General features: G+C 43.4%; 1 long non-coding RNA gene across 1 annotated transcript; it reads left to right on the forward strand.

Moving 5' to 3' along the window:
• The first annotated feature begins 6,423 nt into the window (after positions 1 to 6,423).
• Positions 6,424 to 8,846, forward strand: LOC144134999 (uncharacterized). Its single transcript, XR_013315332.1, has 3 exons — positions 6,424 to 6,686; positions 7,532 to 7,615; positions 8,780 to 8,846. It is a non-coding gene; the product is annotated as an uncharacterized LOC144134999 (long non-coding RNA).
• Positions 8,847 to 9,332: the final 486 nt, after the last annotated feature.

Below are 9,332 nucleotides of genomic sequence, written 5' to 3' on the forward strand. Positions count from 1 at the left end.
CATGACCCTATACAAACTCCTCGTTTTTGCGGGTAAAACTCGCCGTCTAGAAATGAAAGTAGAAGTTAAATACATGTGAAGTAGGTCTAAAAAGCTCGCGACGCAAATGCCGTTATTGCTTTGTAATTCAATAAATCCTTGCTTGTAAATACATTCTTCTATGCACGCGAAAAGCTCATCATGTGGTAATGAACAATAGAAGTCTAACATCAAAAGAGCAGGCCATCAGTTCTTTGTTCTTGTTAGTTTCTAAAAACTGGATTACATCCAGCGAATTTTTTACCTGGTAAGGATCGTCGAACGTCAGCGAATTTAAAATCTTCTTTAGAAAAACGGCTACAGTTTCCTGCCAAGTGCCTCCCTCAGATACGATGACACGAATCGGACACTCTGGTTTGTGGGTCTTTGCTCTAACAAACCACTTGTGAACTAAGTCCTTTGCCTCTATCGGCTCCCTTCGTTAACAAATCGAGGTTAAGTTTTTGTACACTTTCTTGACCTTAGCTTTAATTTTTTCAAGTAAATATTCTTGGCCACAAAAAACGAAGACAAAATATCTTCCCTACCTTTCTTGACGTAAAATTGAGAGGGTAGCACTAGGAACCCTCTTTCTTTGTCGGCTGCGAGCAAACGCAGCAAATGTCCCTTCAAATACGACACAGTTCGCCGAACATGGTCTATCTTGCAGAAGAAAATAAATTTTAACACGCGTAACTCACGAAGGAGCAGTGAAATCGTTCTGCGGAAGCTACATTCAATAGACACTTTGTCTTCGTTGGTAGCTTCTTTGCACGCTTATTTCTAACTTTGACCATTAGTTAGAACTACCACTTTCATGGTTTCGACCGGACTTGTTCTCTTTTTACATTTTCCACGTGAATGATGTCACAACTGGCCAGAAGGGGTGCCTATTTTCTACTTTGAATTCTCATGGGTGTGAATTGCGCTAGATATCTTTTTGGCGAAGCTGTTCGTTTGGAAATATCGTGGCACGGCTAGCGTGACCTGCCAGAGGCAGATCTTCGCTTCATAGCAAAAGTGACATGCAGCGCTGCCCGCCTGGTTTTTGTGTCCTCCTGGCTAAGCTCAGCGCTAGGCTGAGCCTGTAGATCCAGTAAGAGGCATGGGGATGGAGACCATTATACTCCTGTACATTCCAGCTTCACAACTATCTTGGTACTTGCAAGAATAGTGTCATGAGAATTATCGGCTTTAGTGTGTCCACTAGTGTAGAGTGCCTAAGAAACTGTCTCAAAGTAAAGTGCTACTGATCGAAAAAGAATGCTACGTACACTACTAGTTGGAGCCACCTATGTTTAAATATAATTTTACCTGCGACGTTTACTTGCAGTTGTGGTAAAATTAGTTATTGTTTGGAACACATCTGGTTTTAACCCCCCCAAAAAAAACATCCAGAATAGTACGCGAATCGCGGCAAAGGCAGCCACTCAGCTCGTGCCGAAAGACAAGGTGGCGAGATAACATTTGAGAGTGCTTCAAGAGGCATCACTTATGTCGTCTACTATCCCGACAAAGCTCTGACCTCGCCCTAAATAGCTTGTGCCGCCACTACACAAGCCCGACGGTTATGGACGTTAAGCACAACCAATTATGATTGTGTTTTTTGAAGTGCCTTCCGCGAGCTTTCCTTTTATGTGTCTCAGATGAGGAGGTATCAGTGAACTTGTCTGGAAGGCACGGCGGCATGACCTTAAAATCCAACACTGCGCGAGCGTTGACACGGCTACCCGGCCCTGCAGTGTCCCCTGGAGCCGGGGCTTGTGGATTGGTGTTCGCTCACAACCAATCCCACCCCACCGCGTTCTTTCCGTATCGCTTTCTCAAAGCACGAGACGGAGCAGTTTGAGAGGTTCGGGGTCTCCGCCAGGGAGGCAGCCTTCCTCACCTGGCTTTCTTCTCTCAACACCCCTAGATGGAGAGACTGACAGTAAAAATGTAGTAGGGTTTTAACTTAGTTAAAGCGAGCAGACGTGCGAAAGCAGGTAGTGATTCTTCAATTCAGCTTACCACTCCCACTACTGTCGCAACGTAGAAATATATCCCGCCTTTGTCTATTCCATAAGATTTACAATGATAACCCAATCCTTAAGATAAAATTTATAACGCTACCTTGCTACGTTTCAGCTCGGATCGATCATCGTCATAAAGTTGGTATTCTTTCATGCCAAACAAACCACTTTTACAACTCATTCATCCCCAGCACATCGGCACAATGGAAACACCTTCCCCGATCGGTCGTCGAAATAAGGGACCATTCTGTGTTTAAATCGGCTTTAACTAACTTGATGGTAACATAGTACATGTAATTCTTGCGCCCTGCCGTTTATTCTTTCCAGCTTATGAGGTAGTTCAAACAGACCTGGTCTGCGTGGTATGCTTGTTTGCGTGGTATGCTTACTTTTATGCTTACTTTTATTCTTTGCTCATAATTTCGTGTTAAATGACTATTAATTTGTTTGATTGTATTTGCTGTAACCTACTGATTTGCGCGAGCCATATTTTTGTTCACATTCTTGTGCTACTTGTGACTGCTGATCTTTTGTTATTTCCAATTCGTCTCCTGTGAAGAAGGTGTAGTCCATGCCATTTTTTTGTCATGTGGCAAGCTTTATGTAGGTCAGACGGGGAGATGCCTCAATGAACGGGACACAACAACAATGTGCATAACACTGTATAAGAGCAACTTGGCATCCACTGCAGAGACAGTGACAGCAAAACTTGCCACACTGAGTTCACTCGCACACAAGTTTTAACTAAGCACAGTAACAAACTAACACGTGATATAATTGAAGCAGCGCACATCGCCTGGTGAAAAGACGCCTGCGTCAGCAGCTCCTCTTTATCGATTGGTCCCAAAGAACTGGCATTTTTATCGGGGAGGGGGGGAATGATGATCTTAGTTATCGTCCCTGTTTTGTGCGGCATGTTTGAATGACTTGAATCTATGAATGGTTGTGTATTTTTTTTCCTTTTGTTGGAACTGTATATATGCCTCGTTCCAAGCAATAAACTTCTGCTGCCAGTCAGCGCTCATTTGTGTCGTGTCTTAATCGTGTCCCTGTCAAAGTGCGCGCTGTTTTTTTGTAAATGTTGAGAGAATTTAGCTTCAGTAAAAAACAATAATGAGGTACCTTATCAAACGCTTCCGCGAAATCAATAAATACAGCGTCATTTCTTAATTTAGCGTGCACTGCATGATGAAGGTCGGTTATTATTTCAAACAACTGCGTCTCACACGAATGACCATGTAGAAAACCATGTTGATTAGTGGAGAGAAGTTGTGCTCAATTAAGTATTTCATTATGACCAATGATATGATATGCTCCAACAGTTTTCAAGGTATAATAGTTAACGAGATAGACCAGTAATTTGTTAGCATAGATTGGTAACCTGATTTAAATATAGGAGTAACACGAGCACGTTTCCACGAGTCAGGTACGCACCTGGTGTAAAGAGATTGCTGAAACAAGGCAGTAAAAATGTGATATACAATAGTTTTGTTAATTTTAGCAGTTCAGGGCATATACCGTCTGGACCGGGCGACGAGTTAATTTGTAGTCTGTCAATATCTTTCTCTACCCCTTCATGCGTGATGATAAGATTATTCATGGTGGCTCTAATAGAACTGAAGTTAAGATCAGGGGGGACTGGCATCTCTTCAATGAATGCGTAACTAAACAATAAATTAAATTCTGTTGCTGCTTGTGATGGCGAAGGGTGTTTATCATACTTTATAATTGACAAATTTCTTGCTGGATACTTGGGATCTATTACTTTCCAAAATTTCTTGGTATTATTTTTTATTAAAGCCGATGTATCGTGATTACAAAATTTGTCTTTAGGTGCTTCAATCTCTTTTTTTGCATGCTGCTGCATGATTCCTGTAACGCTCCCAATCACCATTCGGGGTATTCTGTGTTGCTTTAGAGTACAGACGCTTCTTTTTATTGATGCATCGCTTTACTTGTGAAGTGAACCATGTATTTTTATTTTATGGGGTAATGATAATTTTTCGAACATATTTATTTTTCAGTTCAATTAGCTTGTCATGGGCTGTTCTCCAGTATTTCGCGTTTCACGAAAAAGAAATGTGTTTAAGAATTCTTCGGAAAATGACGAAAGCTCGCTAAAGATTTTATCGACATTTGCTCGAGTATAATCGTATATGACCTTATTTTGCATTTCAGGCTTTTAATTTGGTAGGGCGTACTCGCAGTGTAAAGTATTATTGTCGCTAATGCACTCTAATACGTTTACATTCATAACTTTTGGCTCATTTCTCAGCACCAGATCTGATGCGGCATTTCCACGCGTTGGACAAGATGCGATTTGGATCAGAGTTAACAAGGAAAGTAACTCAAGAAATTTCATACATTCGCGTTGCCTTGTACCACCAGTGGGTGCGCACGCCCGCCAGTCTATTTCGAGATAACTGAAATCACCAGCCAGGATTTTTTCTGCGTTCGGGTACTTGTTTTCAAGAAAACTGAGTGATTAGCTGAGGTCGTCAACAAACTGATTCCGTGCATCCGGCGGACGGTAACATACACCGATTTCACAGCTAACAGAGGTCGATAAGTGCACCACAGCTCACAAAATTTCCAAGTCGGAGCCGGTGTCTACAATGCGAGCTTGAAAGCAGTTTTTGACTGCAATTAAAACACTGCAACAACGAGAAGTCGGTCTGTCTTTTCTGAACAACGTGAAACAGCTTGATAGTGAAAGCTCGTTGTTAGTAACATCAGACGATAACCAAGTTTCAGTGCCAAGGATAATACCGGCAGCACAACATTCATTGAGAGCGCATAGCTTGTCTTGTTTGTATAACACTCTTCGGAGTTGGACACGATGAAGGACTGTGCCCCTTCAACTTTATTGTTTCTACGTCATTCGGTGCTGGCCGTTTAACGTTTCTCAAGTAAAACTACCCGATCTTGCGAGCTATCATATACATACAGCTTCTTTCTAAATAGAACCTTGTCAAAAAGAAGCTTATATTTTTCAGTATCAGATTCCGGTTGCGCGCGCACATAATCCCGGAGCTTTTTTCGTATGAATTGAATTCGTGGTGATAGATGTTCAATCCAGACCCGAGATGCCTCTAAGTATGAATTTGTGAGCGTTCCTTAATATGTTACGCTTGTATTTGAAGTTCAAGAACTTTACAACATTGGGCGGATGTGATCTCCTTTCTACGGTCCTACTCTGTGAGCTCGTTCAATTTATTCTGCCTGGATGTCAAGATTTGCCGATATAAATTCAGTGATTACCTTTCTTGTGTGTTTTCAATTTTCTTGTGAGTTTTCAGCAATGCCCTTAAAAGCCAGGTTGTTCCTGCGCATCCGGTTATTCAGGTTGTCAAGGACAAGATTTTCCTGCTCTGTTTGACTCTATTGATTTTAACTGAGCCCGAGATTCATTTATCGTTGAGTTCACGTTGTTGATGACATCGCGCTGGTCATCGACAACAGCAAGGCGATCCTCAAGTGTTGAGAGACGTCGTTTGATTTCTTTGACGTTCGTATGAATTTCTTTGTTAGCTAGATGTTTACTTTTTTTAACTTTTCACATGACGAGGCTAGTTCTTTCACAAGGGATAGAATATGCTCCGATATTTCTGGTCCTGGATTTGTTTCCACGTTGCCAGCACAAACCAGTACGTGCATGACACAGAACACGGCAATAAGTAGGCGCCCCCACCCCCCCTCAGTTTCCACAAATGGCGCAGACATGATCAGCTCAACTATACCGGAGGCTGTGAGCTCGTCCCTCTATCGCATACGACAAAAGAGCCTATGCGGACACGATACGTGCACAGATCGATACCCATGCCCCGTCAACAATGCACAGGTGGGGTTTTCAGCCATTAACTAAAAGGTAGCGCCCGCAAAAAGGCGGGCACACTCACCCACAAATGTGAGCAGGACCCGTTACTATCGAAAACACGGCGGCAAATCCTGATGAGCGCTTGTCTTCATGGGTGCTTGCAGGGTGTCCAGGGGCACTGTAGCCCTTGCTGGTGGCGTCTTCTGCGCAGTGGATGATGACGGTTCATTGCGCAGGTAGGCGTAGGCGATAGTAACAACAGCACGAGGCCGCCTAATGTTGCCGATGACTCGAAATCAGCAGGAGCGTGCCAAAAGCAGGCGTCAAGCACCCGCTCTTGAAAGGTGGCCATGCTCGAGCGCAGCGAGAACAGTGCGTGGATCACTTACAAATGTGAGCAGGACGCGTTAGCATGGAAAACACGGCTGCAAAACGCGGCTGCAGAACACTTTATTATTCTGTCCAAGTCTTCGATGTTCAACGGGAAGTTCAGCATTGCGTCTTCGTGGACGACATACCGCTTGCGCTCACTTGCGCAGTGAAGAAGCGGAAGCATGTCCGTGCCGCAGCACTAATGGCGTCTTCGGCTGGTCGCTTTGAGGCTCCAAATCAGAGCAACCCAGGAGCAAACCAATCTGCGGGCGGGTCGTGATCCGAGCCGGAGGTACGGCGCCCCAGCCGAACACAAGGGTGCATTTCGGAGCGGCCGGAAGCGCTCGACAGCAGCGCCAACATTTCGCGGTTTCGCCGCTCAGCAACAAACAACATGGCGTCCGTTTACGGCGGCGGGGATTCGAGTCCGTCTACGGCAGAACAGCTACTGTACGCAATGCTGGACGGTAAGTTTACAGCGACTGCAATGCATTCATTTTAAACTCAGCACCAGTTGCTTTGATGTAAACGTGCAAACACGAGTGCTGGCACCAAATTTCTTACGTGCAGCAACAACTCGCTGTGGTGTTGGCGCCTAAATGGTGGGCTATTTTCAAGAAAGATGTTCTGCGCAAGCGACATACGGAAGGTTAATTTGCATCTAAACCCCAGTCGCATATGTTTGCGTTTGGATGAATCATTTTCGCTCTCTTCCTACTTTGCCGCTGTTCGCCTGCGCTTCCACTTGCGTGCTCCGTAGCACGTTATATGCAGGCGCGTTTCGTCAAGCTCTCTGCTTTTCAGTTTTTGTTGACACTCCTCAATGACGTGGCATATTAGGGCCTCCACAACGAACTGGTCGATGATAGATACAGTTGTCAGCGTTAAACATAAATTACGAAATAATACTTATCTAGCGGTTACAGTGACAAGAGCGCTGCGTGGGAAAGCTAATGACCCAGCTTGTATTTCCTCGCCAGCATCTAATTTTCGTTTGTTTTCGCTTTATTTTTTCTTAACTGCTCACCCAGTTTCTTTACGCGCATGAAAATATATTGGAAATAAAAAAAAAATCGTGCTATTGCCTTAAAAAGTGGCCACTTTGTGTCGTTCACATCGCTAAAAAAATGTATCAGATTTGTTTTCTTCAGCTGTATTGATATCAACTTATAGGCATATTTATAGGTCGGGACCAATTAATGCTGCTCTTCCTCACACACTGATGTTGGTAAACATAGAACACGGTGTGGGTGAGGGTCGTCGCATTGAGCGATCATATGATGACTATCCTGCCTTCTTCATGTTCTCTCAGGTAGCCAGCCAAGCACATCTGATGAGCCTCAGTACTCAAGCCCAGAGCATGGACAGCCAAGTAGCATGGATGCTCCACCAAATGGTATGCTGAAGCGTCTGCATGGTCTAGCCTGTTTCCACGGACTTCATTTGCTAATATGGAGATTGTGGAATATTTCAAATGCAAGCACTAGTGCGCCCTTCCCCACGTTTACTTCTTCGTCTATTTGTGTTATCTATCGTATTAGGCATCTACTTCCACTACAGGTTAGAAGAATATTATACTTTGCCCTTGTTCATTCCCATCTTGTATACTGCAACCTGGTGTGGGGAACTTGCAACAAGACTGATTCGTATAAATTTCTTTCTCTTCAGAAAAGAGCTCTATGCTCATTATGTTCAAGCCCAGTTGTCGAAAATAATCTTTTCGAAACATTTCATGTTCGCACTTTCTTTCATTCCTACAATTTGAGTTTGGCTGTTCACATTTTTTATAAAGTAAAGCATAATTTCAGGTCTTTCCAAAATGCTTATAATTCAAGAAATCTTACGTATGGTTTACGTGCGGTCGCCTTATCCACTGAAAGACCTAGAACAAACTATGGAAAACAAACTATAGGTAACCTTGTAACATTGTGTAATGCTTATCAGTCTCTAATAAAAATCGCCGTAGAAAGTCATAGTGTATCTGGTTTTAAGAAAAAACTGAAGATTCTTTTTCCTCTATAAATTCAGCTAACTTTGTATATTTTGTCTTTTGCATTACTTCCTTTACTGCCGAGTGTGCGTATCATGTTTTCTGCCAATTGCTGTTTATTATCTTTGCATCGTTTTTTCAGTGTTTGCTATTTCTATCGTATAACTTTTGTTGCTTGTTTTGAAAGTGTTTTTTTTTTCATGCGGCCACTGTTCGATGCATTATTCGGGGTGTAGGCCTCGTCAGGAGGTTTTCCTCGTCTTCCTCCTTTTGCCTTACCTCGAGGGCATATTGTATTATATGGCCAAATAAAAATACTACTACTACTATATATTTAATATTTTCCATGGCCATTTTATAGCAGTTGGGCATTGTGCGCTTAAAAAGTTGTGCATTGCAGGGAGTAATGTGAAGCTGCTGTGCATAAAATCGATTTTATTGTACTGCAGTAGCATTAAGCATGTACTGCAGTAGCTGGCATTAAGTAGCTGTTCAATTTCTGCGTCACTGTTTTGCCGAGGCCCGCAAGTACACCCAAATGTATTAGTATTCTCTTTGTTTTCCACACAGCGCCCTGGACCTCTGGGGAAACGAAGTACCTCCTTGACAAATATGCGCTGTATACGCCGAAAGTGGGTCCTCTGATGAGGTTCCGGACAAAGCGCGCCATGTACGAGCAGATTGCTCGTGAGATAGAGGAGGTCCTTGGAACCAAGCGCACTGCAATACAGTGTGAAACTCGATTTAAAACCGTAGCTAAAAGAAAGAAGAGCGAAGAGAAGGTCAACAAAACGTCGGGACAAGCTCCCTGTCGGCCAACTTTTGAAGAGGAATTTTCCGCTATAAGGGCCATTGATGATAGCTTGGAGCCCGAGGTGCTACGAGGCATTGGAAATGTCCATTACAAAAACACAGCAACACATGTGCGAAGTTCATCCCATAGTAGTCAGGGCTCTGCAGAGCTTGATACTGCATCTGAGGGTTTGTTAGCCGAGGATCTGTGTCAAAGTAATTTGGAGGAACCAGATACAGTCAGGCCGTGCAAAAAGCGCAAAGCAGATAGAAGCATGCGGCCAAGTACTTCACGAGCAAAGCACATGGACTTATTTTTTGAGAAAATGAG

The sequence above is a fragment of the Amblyomma americanum genome, chromosome 5 (genome assembly GCF_052857255.1).
Source record: "Amblyomma americanum isolate KBUSLIRL-KWMA chromosome 5, ASM5285725v1, whole genome shotgun sequence".
Classification (NCBI taxonomy): Eukaryota; Metazoa; Arthropoda; class Arachnida; order Ixodida; family Ixodidae; genus Amblyomma; species Amblyomma americanum.